Raw genomic sequence first — 14,562 nt, forward strand, 5'->3', positions numbered from 1 at the left:
TTAAGTGTAAGAGTTAAATTGTAAGCTTGCTAACTTTGTTACATTCTGTATGTTCGGATTTAGCCATGTGGTTTATTGTTGGAGTTTTTTGGTCACTTTAAGCAGTGAGGAAGTGAGGAAGAATGCCACACACCGCCTGAGCATTACAGACAAGCCAGTATGTAGTAAATAATGCAAGAGGTGGCAGTCAGGTCTCTCACAGCACGCAATGTTAAATATTCATCTAAGGTGGGCAACCCATGCTGAGTCTTGCTCGTATTTATGGCATTAGATGTCTCGTTCCTTAGTCACCAGTGTTCAGCCAAACAAACAGAGCATTTCAATGAAACATGCACCCGGAGAGCATCTAAACAACATCCACTTTGGGCTCAGGAGAGCACGGTTTACTGTTCTTCTATTCTTTTTGAGTCAGCAGATGACCTGACAAAAATGTAGCTATAAGAAATAAAATATTCATTGTGTAAGATTTAAGCTTGGCATCTTGATCTACATCTGATTACCTTCCACAAGCACAATCCTGAAGTTGCATCTGGATAAAAGAAAGGCACTGAGCATTTCTTTATTGGCTTTGTCTGCTAAAGGGGGCTCCGTTTCCACTTTCTCACTTATTTTCAGCTTAAAGCAAAGCTTTTTTATAGGGTTAAGAGAGAAGGGCTTCAACAACTAATCAATAAAATCAATTATTATCAATAATGAAAATCATTGACAACGATACTCATTATCGATTAGTCGGGTCTACTCACAGGGCAAGCTTTTTAGTAACAGTAGTAAGCTATTTTTAATGCTATAATATAATTAATGTAGTTATCTGTGAAAGAAAGGCAGAAAAATTGTCAAGTGCTTTATAGTGTGTTTTTTATTCAGATACCCAATTAGTCAAAAAGTACATAAACAATGCCAGCAAGCATGCAAGCTGTTATCAAAGGCGGTCATTTTTGTTATTATGCGAATAAATACTATTTAGTTGTTTTAGTTTGTTATTTGTCAAAAAATTACTTAAAAAAAAAAAAAAAAAAAAAAACTTTTTAAAATAAATGTTTTTTGACAGATTCCTAAAATTTTCGTTTTTCGACAGCTGGTCTAATTAATTGTTAAGCACTGTATGTTTTCATAGCATTTTTGTTTGGACATTGGGCAGAATGTGGAATATTGTGTTTTTGTCTGTAAAATTAAAATAAAGAAAATAGGGCTTTTAATCTGATTAAAATATCTGCCAACCAATCGATTATCAAAATAATCGTTAGTTGCAGCCCTATAACAGAGGACACCTAGTTTACCTCCTCCATTACCTGACATTTCTATATCTGAATGGAAGCAATTTCACAGCTTATTAAAACATTTTTGTGTTAAACTCTAGCAATCAGCAATAATTCTTTACCACCCACATACATAAGGGCAGATCAGTGTACATATTCAAGACAATAACCCTTAAACATGAGTCAATAAGCATTAAAGCACAACGAACGCATGAAAGACTGTAGGCATGTAGAGATGGTTTAAATTGCAGGCACATAATGAGGACCAATTATCATCTAATTTGGATCACACAACACACCTAGTCGAAACAAAATGGGAGTATTGGCAGAGATATGTAATACCAAAATTCATATCCTTCTACAGAAAATGATACAACCTTCCCATATTAAATACTGTATGTCAAAACCATCTTTCTGGAAACAGGATGATTAACTCCAAATGCTTATTCAGAGAGTCTGGCATGTATATATATATATATAAAAAAAAACATAATTAACATATAACACCCTCAGCCACCAGTTATGGAGCATTTCTCAAGAAGTTGAGGAAGGCGAGAACTTTTCTAGAAGCCTTTTACAGAGCATCAGTCCACTAATGCTACCACTCTAACCCTGTTCTGGATAAATATATATTACAGATGGCATCATTTTGAACTTGTTTGTTTGTTAAATGAGCCATGCTCACATTCATAATTGCATTTTCCAACATTAATTATAATTGTGCGGTTGTGGGTGTGAGAGAGGACATGCCAGTCGATGGTGGACTGAAGGGTTGCATCTGGTGAGATGCTCCCTGATGTCTCCTGAGCGCCCAGCTCCAAGAAAACAGGTCATCAGCACGAGCACACGCAACACTACACACTTAAACAATGGCTGCAGGTGGGAGCTGTCGTGCCCAGCGCTCCATGCAGATGCATTTGGGGGAAATACAGACCAGATTTATGATCCAGAAATTAGAAAGCAGTTATTTTATCTACCCTGAGAGATGCTGTGGCTTACTTGCATCAGCTCGAGCATTTGGGCCCTCTAACGTAGTCATCACTTCTCAAATTATTAAAAGCAAGAATGTATTTTGAGAGATGACATGGATTCTTTCTTTACCACCCTACAAAGGAAAAATCAAAAGGAGCCTACAAAGTACTTAAAAATGTCTCAGCCGACAACTGTAGCATCTCATCAATATTTATCAATTGTGACAGGAGACATAACAGCCAACAGACTGTGCCATCAAGACCATTTATGCTAGGGAGCTTTTAATATTTAGACTTCTATTTCAAATGAACGCTGTTCTTTTAAACTTTCTATGAATCAAATAATATAAAACATTAAGCAGAAAAGAAAGGAGAAAGCATACACAAAAATATTAAGCAGCACGACTGTTTTCAGCATTATCAATAATAAGAAATGTTTCTTGAGCATCAAATCTTCTTAGAATTATTTTTCTGAACAATAATGTGGCACTGATCATATTGCACAAATAAGACCTATTTATAGAAGCAATCAGTATGGAATTTGACTGTTTGATTAATGTATTAGACTAACGTCGAAGATTGACACCGAAGAGAAGAAATTGTTGAAAAAAGTATTTATTTTTGTGTTCTTTGCACGCGAAACATTTTCTCGTAGTTTCCCAAATTACATTTGAACCGCAGATGTCACACAGTCTGTTTTAACAATGTCCTCAATCTTTCTGGGCCTTGAACGTGCCAGTTACATTGCTGTCTATGGATCTTAATTTGTGTTCCGAAGATGAACGAAGGTATTATGGTTTTGACACGATGTTGAGGGTGAGCAATTAATAACAGAACTTTAATTTTGGGGTGAACTATCCCTTTAAAGGTGCACTAAGCAGTTATTAATATGCAATTATTTTGACCACAGCATCAGAGCGAGTCCCAAAACACACTTGTAGCCAATCAGCAGTAAGGGGGTGTGTCTTGTACTGAGAGTGAGAAGAGAGTGCTCAATTTGAGCGCACAGGACAGATATTAGCAAATCGACTATAGAAAGAGAGAATTGGAAGGTAGAAAAGAGGAAAATATTGGAGGAACAAAACATTTAAAAAAAGGCTTATAACCAGGCAAGAGGTAAATACCAGAGCAGCTTCCCAGCGGTGGAGAGAACTGAAGGTGTGGGAAGAGTTCAAATCTGACGCCGAGGTTGCGTTGAATCTTCTTGATTGGAGAGTAAGATTGATTTTGCTTTGTTTCACACAACTTATCCATGTTTGCTTTTTTTTTTAATATGCTTGCATGTCATCTTTTATTGTTCCGCGATTGTCATTGCTATGGTTATGTACATACGTGTGGGGCAGATATTTCAAAATAGGGGCAAGGTCCTGTCTGTTGGGGTATGGGCATGTTTGATTTGGTGCTTTCAAATATCAACATCGTTTGGCAAAAATTGCTTACTGAACCTCTAAGGAGGCTAAATGGATTGCGTATTGAGTCTGTATTTATGCGTGGGGTTTGTTAGCCTAGTCAATTAGTTTGTCCCAAAATTTAAATGTATGGTATCCACTGTCTGTCTGAAATTGAAGGATTAAAGAAAAAAAAAAAAACGTATATAAATAGATCATATATGTCATGATATTTTAGGTTACGACCCCACTTAAACCAATTTAAAGTACTCAATTCTTGAGATTCAATTTAAAGCCCGAACAAACCTCACCAATAATTCTTCTGCATCTAGTCTATCTGCTGAAAAACATCTCCACACACTCATCGAAACTTTGAAATCTGGTCATCATCTGCAAATTTGGTGAAAGACAGCTATTCGTTATTTCTACCATTGGAATTAAATGATCCCCTCACATTATCTATTATCCCGTTTCTCTGTGGAATTCGTGTTAATGGCACACAAAATGAGCTTTGTTAAATATTTGCATTGTCAGATGGCCCAGTATGTATTATAGTTCACTGAAAATAAGATTCTCACTTCCGGTTCATAGCTCGGCTGCAAGCAACTATACACAGATCTGATCTCTCTTACCTCTCATGTGAGAACTGCTTCAAGACACCCTGGAGTAATCTTTGTTCTTAAAGAGTTTTAACTTTGATACATCCATGCTAAACTGCTAAAGTCATTCCAGTCATTTCCTTGTGATGCTAAAAGTGTGATAATAAGCTTTTATTTTCTCAAGCGCTGTTTACTCAATACAGATGTCTGTGTATATATATATATTATGTGTGTGTATATATATATATATATATAAATGGATGCAACTATAAACTAAAGTGATTTTTATTGTTGTTGTTGTTTGTTTTGATAAGTTTTATTGCATTATTGTGTTTCTTTTAGTCATTTAGGAAGTTATCATCGACTGTTTTGATTTACTGTTGCTTTGAGTGTAATTCATGACAAGTGCAATGTGATTAAAAACATCTGATTATTAGTGCTCGCCTGACTGGTGTGTTGACATCTATCAGAGAACTCACTTCACAGACAATCTCGGCTCAAAATAGCAGATAGCAGAATTAAATGAATACTTATGAAATCAGGTACAGTATTACGCATGCATAAGCGTGATGGCAAATTCTGTAAAATCTAGAATGTTTGAATGCATGTTCCTTCTTCTAGATACCTGCCACCTTGCTTTTAAATTAGAGGCTACATGTTGCCTTCTCTCAATGAGATGTGGCAGACAGTGTGGGTGTGAGCATGGGTGACATGGATGGCTCAGCTGTACCATTTGTTTGCATTACTATACATGAAATCACACTCATTGGCATAAATCTCCATGTTTAACTTAATATGGTAATTCAGGCTGAGATCACTGGAGACCTGTTGCTTGGAAAGGAGCCTCTTTGTAGGAGAGATAAGGAGTCTGTTTTACAGCTTCATAGAACAGTTATTATCTATCTTTGGTCACATTCAGCCCAGATCATAATCGATTAAAGGATAATAAAGTCTAACACTGTTAATGTTTCTGTATTAAATCGATATCTAAATCCATAAAATGTTAGCTGAGTAACTGCAAGGAAGTGTCTACACTTAAGCTGCATGATCTTAAAAAAAACTGATACTGCGATACAGACATTTTTACTTGATGATTTTAATAACTATACAAAATATTAAATAAGACAAAAAATACTATAAATTGACTGTATAATTACACAAAATAATAATACATATTCAATAAATATATCCTTAATATTTAAGTAAAATGTATGCTTAGGGGTGGGTGATATACCGGTAGACACGATTAACTGGTAAAAAATTGTCATCCGTTTTTGACTCTCTTTTCTATTGCGGTTACATGCTCACGTGACATTGCTGTACTAGGTGGTATTGTTTACTTCCATTTTTAAACAATGCTGTTTAAAAGCAAGTGATTTCACTGGCGCTGAAAGCCTTGTGGAAAGAGTACTGTACAGACATGCAGCGCCACTGAAATACGGGTGTCCCGAGTTCAAATCCCAAATCGAGGACCTTATCTGATACCACCCTCCTCTCTCTCTCCCACTTCTCCTCCTGTCAGTCATGATCTGTCCTATGAAAATAAAAAAGAATAAATTAAAAAAGGCGAAAAAGTCAAAAATAAATCTTAAAAAAAACAAGTGATTTCAAGCCATTGAAATGCAATCATCATTGAAAGAGAACTCATTTTGGGATATGCACACACTGTCAGGGGCACTGACTAAATCAGTTTTGCAACTTTAATAATAAGAAAAAATAAAAATAAATAAATAAATAAATAAATAAATATATATATATCCTATTGCATGTAATTAGTTTCTTATTACTATTTAATCGCAGATTGTTTACTTGTCTTCAGTGAGCTTTTTTTTTAGGCTAGTATTATTATATTTGATTTTTTTTCCTGATATTGACATTGGTGACAAGAACTAAGATATTTCTACGTTATCAAAATTTTTTATATCATAAGACCTGATTTAAAGCAAAAATGTATATATTGCAATATATATTGTTACCATGAAATAAAATTACTCATATACTCATTTGTGATGTAAGATTTTGGTTATATTGCCCAGCCCTGTTTATTCTTTATTTTCATTATTTTCAAATGGTAGAATGAAGAACCACTGAAAGACTGCCATGAACCACACACGTGTATATTGTAAGGGAAACAGGTCAATTTAGCTCAAAGGGAATCATTTAAGATTTTAAAGGGAATTTGAACAGAATCACTGTTTCACGGCTGTTCACGGAGACGCGCCTGCGGTTCAGTGAACGAGCCGTTTAACATCAAATCTGCGCTGGATACTAATATCCAAACTATAGTGAAAACACTATCAACTAGCACAGTAACAAGATCGGCAGTTTAAGACATTAACTTGTAAGCACAAAACACAAGATACTTCTCTTTTCAATATGAATAAGGCTTTATTAGATAAATCTAAGACATATAAACTAATCTAACACATAAACGCGCGCACACACACATTCACACAAGTTGCAGGAAGGTCGAAAGTTAGGGAAAGATGAGTTTAAGAGAATGGAAATATGGAATCCCAAGTTAACAGCAATACGTTAAATTGCATAAACATGAACAACCATCAATCACGTAATTAGCGCTCGCATTGAGTTCCTCAATGAGGTTAAAATTATATTAGATACACCAGTAAAGGTCACAGTCTGGAGGTAAAGTTACTTGCATCTCCTGTGAAGAAGGAGCCTCGGTGAAAGGGCTATCCCGAGGTCGTTGATTGGCTGGAAGTTCAGTCTCTGAAGTGACGTCTTGGGAAGCCCGTGGTTGTTGGGCGTTGGCTGAAAGTGCAGAGTCGTGTTCGCTGGTTGAAGTTGAATGGACGTTACAAAACTGTAACCGCGCTCAAAGAACAATGATGACTACCGCATGGCTAGATGCTACAAGCTAAAGCTAGGTAGCAAAGCTACAAGCTAAAAGCTAAGAGCAGGCATGACTGATAGCACGAGCAAGGCTGGAACTAAAAACCGACATGGCTAATAGCAGCAGCTAGACTAGAACTAAAAAGCCGACATGGCTAATAGCAGCAGCTAGACTAGAACTAAAAGCCAAATTTCATGGGATCCAAAGTATTTAAAACTTCCTTGTTGGCCAACCCTCAAATGTTGCCTTGACCAATCAGATATGTTCTTGGGGTGGGTATCATAAATCATTTGTTTATCTTACCAAGCATGTGGTTCTTGCCTCACAGGGTCTAATTTTGGACATGATTCCTATAACATGATTATGATATATTTTACAAATAAATGATTGTCAGGACAATATCAAGCAAGAAAATGCGATTATTTCAATACTAGACATGACTAGGTATCCTATAGTTATCAAAAGACATACACAATAAGTGATTATACATGATAGTCAAATGTGTGGGTTACACGTAAATGAATATGGAGTTAAGCAATGGAATGATTCATTCATAAGTCTTTTTTTTTTTGAGTTCATTCTGGTCCATATATAATGTATAAAAAGGGTTTCTTTGCCATTCTCTGGCAAAGGACTTTTCTGTGAAGACAAAGGTTTAAAGCCCTTCCCCCTTAGGAATTTCAGTCTGGTTCTGCCTGATGGGGGAAGTCAATGCAAGTATTTAACTTGATCTCCTGGGTTTACATGTGATGTCCAGCGTTGCATTCCAATCACAAACAATAAATTTGACAATCTCTTCTTCGAATTAAAATTGTCAATAATTGTTCTATTGGTGTTAATGTTGAAAGCTGTTGTGTGAACAAGTTGGTTGGTTGGTTATCTTGCTTGGTTCTTGTGGCACTAGAACTGATTTATGACTTCCTGAGGAATTCAGCTCATGTTTCAATGCACACAGCTCTGATAGACTCTTTGATTTGTCTGATTTGACTCATTTCTGCTACAATATGCTTCACTCTGAAACGAGTAATGCATGTATTTATTTAAATATACCACAGCTAGTACTGTTTGGCAATTGAATTAAGCCATATCGTGGGATTTAAAAAACTAAATGGTGCAGCTGCAGCACATCAGTTTCTGATTTTGTTATTAACAAATGGCAAGAAACATTGAATTAACCATGAAATGTTAATTGCTAGTAAATCTCACGACTAATTACAAAGAAATAGGAAGCAACACACTGAATTAAAATGACAAAGTAAAAAGACTGAAATTATATTTTCTATTTATATAGAATAATATTAAAACATACTCCAATAATGTTAAATATTTGTGTGTGTCTGTGTGTGTGTGTGTGTGTGACCTGCAGTCACATACTTTATCACCCAAGCATAAGGCACATAAGTATAGGCATTGCAACCCCAAGCAGAACCCTACTGTGCCAATGTAAACGCTTCATACTTTATTCAAATCAATATGCATACATATACACAGCATGTAGTCAAAAACAGGTGGCATGCATACTGTGGTTTGGTGCATGCTTATTTACAGTGCAATCATAGGTTGCAATCAGCAAGACTCCACATGCAGAAACATGTGAAGAATGATTTTCAGATTTATAAGGGGATTGATTTATTCCTTGCAATTAAAATTAATTAGCTTGTTAGACATATGATGGAAAAATGAGACGAAAGAGTGATTTGTGATAGATATGCATTGTGTAGATATACGGTGGTCTAAAACTGAAGTCAGGAGATAACAATTCCATCTTATGCTTAATAAGCCTGACAGCGTTTAATAAAAGATACCTAGATACTCAGAATGTAATTAAAGAACAGGTCATATAGGTTTTTTTTTTTTTTAAATTTGCAGTTTATAATGCAGCTATCCTTAAATGAAAACAATCTGCAAAGTTGTTAATAAAAAAGTGCATGATAAATAAAGATATTGTCTCTCAGAGAGAGTTGACTCAGAGTCACCTTAACAAGTCTTCATATTTTAAAATCTTTTGCCTGTTATCGGTATACTTCTCTGGGTAACACAATTTCAGTCTTACCTGCCCACAAACACTTCGGGTATAAGTGTGTTTACATCATGTTGAGATACCACAGAAATACAGTTTGAACCTTTTGTTTTGTGCCTGTCATTTAATCAAGGACTGCTTCTCTATTCTTGGCTTTTATCTTCGCTGGCTAGTAATCCTCTTAATTTGGACTAACAAGCTCTCCAAACCACAACCTGTAAGTACGAATGATACTTTATGAGTACATTTTCAATTGAGTGCTCAAAATATCAGGTTTTTGTGCTAATATGCGATGTATATCTAGTCAGGGTTTCCCGAACATTGATTTATTTGTGCTGGTCCGCCACAATATCAAAACTGACCCCCACACAAATAGATTTTCCGAAAGGCTTTGACTTCATTGAATAAACATGAGCATTGCAAGTTTCAAAATCAAAAACCGCTACGGGTGTTTTAATATCACTGTTTTCAGAAAATGTCCGATGTCATTTTCATTCCATCTTGCAAGTAATGAATGATAAATCAGTGTTTGTGAGCTCAGTGCTGCTTTGTATACAGCCGTTACCAGGGAAATCTCTATCTCTCCTTCTCTAATAGCACCCCCTGCTGGCAAAAAAAATAATTTGCATATTTATATATGGGGGTGGCGGAGTGCCACCGCAAATAAAGTATAAAGCTGTGGAAAACACTGCTAGTGCAGCTTTTGCTTTCCAGGTAAAGCATATTACTCTCATACCAAAGTAGTTCTGATATTTTGTTGTGAACCCACTATTTCCGAATGTGTTGATTATTGTAGACTGTCATTGTTCTAATTACTTTGTTTAATAATAAAGAATGTAGTGTAGCACACACAGACTTTATAATAATTGTGAAATTGCTGCACAGGCAGGTATAGGGTTAATGCTGCACAGTGGTTGCTGGAGAGTTTAGGTTAGGCTGGTGCACCTGTGATACAGTTGTTCTGCATTCTGATTATAAGTTAAGAAGGCGTCATTTGTCTGTCGTTCTTCAAGTATTACAGTAGATATATTTTGTTTTTTAAGTGTTCATAGTTTAGCAGCAAACCTTTAGCTGTGGGCACGATTCACTTGCATAAGTGTTTTTGTATTTTATGTCATTATTATAAGAACAGATTGGCACACTATATTATTGTTTTATGTAATGGTGCTTTGTCAATGGTAGTGCAGGCTAACTGGCTCAAGGACTCCTCTCTGTGCCAATCACAACAGGCTTGGCCAGCTGACCAATCAGAGTAGAGAAGGCTTAGGGTTTGCTCTGAACTTTCTTGGAGCGAATTGTTTCGAAATCATTGGCAAATTACTCTAATATTAAATGTATATTCCGAGAACATTACAATGTTTTTTTACCTAAGTTGCATTTAAACCTGTTGTAGGGGACTCCAACACAATATTAGGACACTTTAAAGGGTACATAACATACACAGTTTCACCCAATCTAATGTTAATCTTGAGTACCTATAGAGTAGTACTGCATCCTTCATATATCCAAAAGTCTTTAGTTTTATCATATTTATAAAAGAAAAATACAGCTGTTGATTCGTGTTGGTTCCATTAACATATATTCACTTATGTGCTGATTTCCAACAAAAGACAGAAATCTGATGCAATTGTACTTACATGAATGGGGTCTTTTATCACAGGGACGGCTCCATGTTTTAATAGCAAACGATGTGCAAATCCAGCGTCGACTTGGGCCTTGTTTATAAAACATTCGTCACTCAAATGAACAGAACACACAAATGCACTCGATACACTCCGTTGCTGCCCTGGAAAAACAAACTGCATCCTCTGTTCGTGTAACTCTGGTTTCTTGGGGAAGCTGAACACAGTAAGTTTTCTCTCACATCCAAACATACTGTTATTTGGAGGCAATCTCGAACAAATCCTATGCAGCGCTGCTGACGATTTTGAATCGCGTTGATGTGCGTGGTCTCGCTCTCCTCTGGTTAATGTGTGTGCGCTGGCGTGCTTTTCCGTGAGAAATGCTCATATAAGGACTTCCGTTCTTAGTCATTTAGTTACACGATCGGAAAAAAAAACAGCGGAAACTTGTACCAACCCGGAAGTAAGATTTTCGGCATAGAAATTCTCAGTCATTCTTCTAAATTCGTTTTTAAAACTTTGGCCATGTTTAGCATGAGAATCCATCTCTTTAAAACTTAAAAAAAAAATAAATACCATATGACCTGCTTTTTAATAAAACACTGTATTGCATTTTCAGAGTGTCACAAATGCATCCAAATTTTTCTTAAAATGTAGGCTAAAACTGAAAAGTCTAGTCTGTCTAGTCTAATTATTTATGGCCTTTGACCTTTAATTTTAAAAGACAACAGAAGTATCAAACTCATTCCATGGGAAAATTTTACTATTTAGCAAATTGGTGATTTCATATAAATTTGTACAAAGTAAATCACATGAAAACTGATTATTTAGAAATAACTGATTATTCTAGAAATAATTGAGAAAGCATGAAGGTCCATCCCTAAAACATAACCGTCACTGGGGTATAAACAGATCGTACAAAAATGTATGAATGTGATCATATGAACTGGCCATCAATTTGCCAAAACATAAAGCAGCCACAAATTGCAATAAAATTGTTTTAGAAATACAGGAAATATTCTAATCAAATCAGGATGGAACAGGGCAGCATTGTCATTGAAAAACGTATTTGAAAATACACAGCTGCAGATCATCATCATCGGCACAAAATTGAAATGTTTCCTCAAACGGGTCATATGATGCGTTTTTTTTTTAAACGCTCATTATTTTGTGTATTTGGTGTAACAGAATATGTTTACATGCTTTAATGTTCAAAAAACACATATTTTTAAAATACTGTACATTATTGTAGGTCCTCTATGCCCGCCTCTCTCAAACACATTGTTTACTACAAAGTCCCTCCTTCTGATAAGCGCAGTGTGTTCTGATTGGCCAACTGACCCAGTGCATTGTGACTGGCCGAACACCGCAAGCACCTGTTGGAAACATAACGCCCCTTTTCATAATTTCAAGCTTTATCTTTAAAAAAAATGTAAAGACAGATAATAATGTCCTTAGTTTTACCAAGGGGAAGGTGTGTGACAGACACAGTGACAAAGCTCTTATGTGTTTGCAGTATATAAGCCACTGACGGTTAAGTCAGCTGACTTCACTGTGTGACCCTGTCTCTCTCTCTCTCTCTCTCTCTCACACACACACATGCGCACACACACACACACACAACGTGCAAAACTCCGCATTTGAACAGTCAATAGCAAATACTACAAAACATACTTACAGTAGCTGATTCAGAAGCACCAGATTGTCATAGCAAAGTCAGAATTACCTTCTCTCCTAGCTTTACCAAATGGTCGTCCATAAAATGTGTTGCTGTTCTGTTGTAAAAAATCTTAAAGATTCCTAAATGCCTCTACTTTCAGAAAGCCAAATAAAGTGCTTTTACTATTCACCTAAATGCACACAACATCTCCCTGACATGGCTGCTTCAACACTAACTGTGGTTACTGAAACCACGCCTTCTTTCTTTGCGTGTACATTCGGTGGCATTACACAAATATTTGCACATTGTGATGTAGACATGTGGGGGTGTGTTTGAACAAGCCGTTTTAGAGGGGTGTGGCAGAGTCTTAACTTCGATAAAGAATATTTGAATCTTTGGATTCGAGACTTTAGTCTTTTTAATGTTACAGATCTTCTTTATGCACCAAGAGCTTGGAGCTACACTCCAAAGAGAAAGAAAAAATTTAAATCACATTATATGACCCCTTTAAGGTGCTTCCCAATGTGCCTACTTATAAACTATTCTATGCCACTTTAGTTGAAATTGAGTGAGTAAAGTGTTGACACTGAAAATTCCAAAAAGAAAAAGTTCATTTTAAATACATGGATGATACACACACACACACACACACACACACACACACAAAGTGGATTGTTGGACTGTCGAGTATATGTACGCAAATAATCGCTCTGTCTCTCTCTCTCTCTCTCTCTCTCTCTCTCTCTCTCTCTCTATATATATATATATATATATATATATATATATATTTTGTTAAACATTAAAGCACATTCTTGACCAGATGAGCGTATGATCATAGAGAGGAAATGCATCGGCCATTGATTATTATGCAAAATACAAAATTATTGTCTGAGCACAGAGAGTAACAAATTTCAGTAAACCATGGTTCGTTACAGTACAACCTCAAAAATAATATTTTTTTTTGCAGTGATTCCAAAGAACAACCATAAAACCTTTCAGTGAACACATCATAAAATAATCTTTTTTTTTTCTTAGTTTTAAGAACACTTTAAAGACTAAAAACTTGTTTTCTATTATAAAAAACCTTTTGTGCAATGGAAAAATCCCATGGGTGAATCTTTATTTTTTTAAGATTGTATGACTGCATGCACAGATTTCTCTGCACGGTTAGGAAACCGTATGATGTGGAGACTCACAATATACCATCACATATCCAGTATTCTATTTCTCAGCACCACAATGAAGAGAAAAACAGAACTATGTCAAAGAGCCCAGATTAGTACGAAATGGCATCATTCAGCAATAATGCAACAAAAACTTGCTAGTATGTCATCCTGAAATCTATGTATGCATTCAGGTGTATTCCTATGAGTTAAAGGTCATATATAAATGCTTGTAAAAAAAGAGGAAAAAAAAATGCTTTGGCTTTGTCATTTCCACATTTAAGATTTTCTCTTCACATTACTATGGGAATACATTAGTATACGTCAATATACGACAACTACATTTAGACCTTCACCTTACACAATCAAACTCGAATTCTAGCACTCAGCCCAACATATTTCCTTTGCTGGATATCAAGAACTTAACTAGCAAAGTAAGCTATTTTTAAATTGCTTTGCTTTGTGAGATGTCCCCAGACTGGTGAACCTTTTGCACAGTGCCTTGTGCAGTGCATGTCTAAACAATCCTCCCCCTCTGAGAGCACACAACTGCACAACTGTGTCAGCTTCACTCCCATCACCATACACCATGTGACACCGCCAGGATGACAACAAAAACAAACAAAAACAATTAAAGAAAAGGAAAAGCAGAAATTATGTAAAGAAACAACCGCTTTAGAAGAAGCAAAACAATACTGATGTTTTACGAAAATACCCAGGTGAAGTGCCCTAAGTGTTCAGAGTTGGGCTGAATTGGTGTGGTTGTAGCCTAGTTTTGTAAAGTGTGCTATTGAGTCATTCCATTCAGTTTTTCCATTACTGGCTTTTATTCAATTAGCAACTCTCGCCGAGCAACATTCTTCAAACTCAGAGCTGACTGAACACAAAAATGGGAGCTGAAAACCAAAGCAGCTGTACGATAGCATTTAGAAATGCCACATCTGTAAGTTACAACAGCACTGTGTATTTCATAATGGGGTCTTTAAGGCTGATCACAATGTACCTCGTCAATGCAATCACTGCTATATT

At 36.0% G+C, this 14,562-nt stretch overlaps 1 protein-coding gene across 1 annotated transcript in view; it reads right to left on the minus strand.

The window, feature by feature from the left end:
* The window catches only part of xkr4 (XK related 4), a 66,826-nt gene that overhangs the window by 50,275 nt on the left and 1,989 nt on the right, over nt 1-14,562 (minus strand). The window lies entirely within an intron of this gene.

This window comes from Carassius gibelio, chromosome B2 (assembly GCF_023724105.1).
Source record: "Carassius gibelio isolate Cgi1373 ecotype wild population from Czech Republic chromosome B2, carGib1.2-hapl.c, whole genome shotgun sequence".
Taxonomy (NCBI): domain Eukaryota; kingdom Metazoa; phylum Chordata; class Actinopteri; order Cypriniformes; family Cyprinidae; genus Carassius; species Carassius gibelio.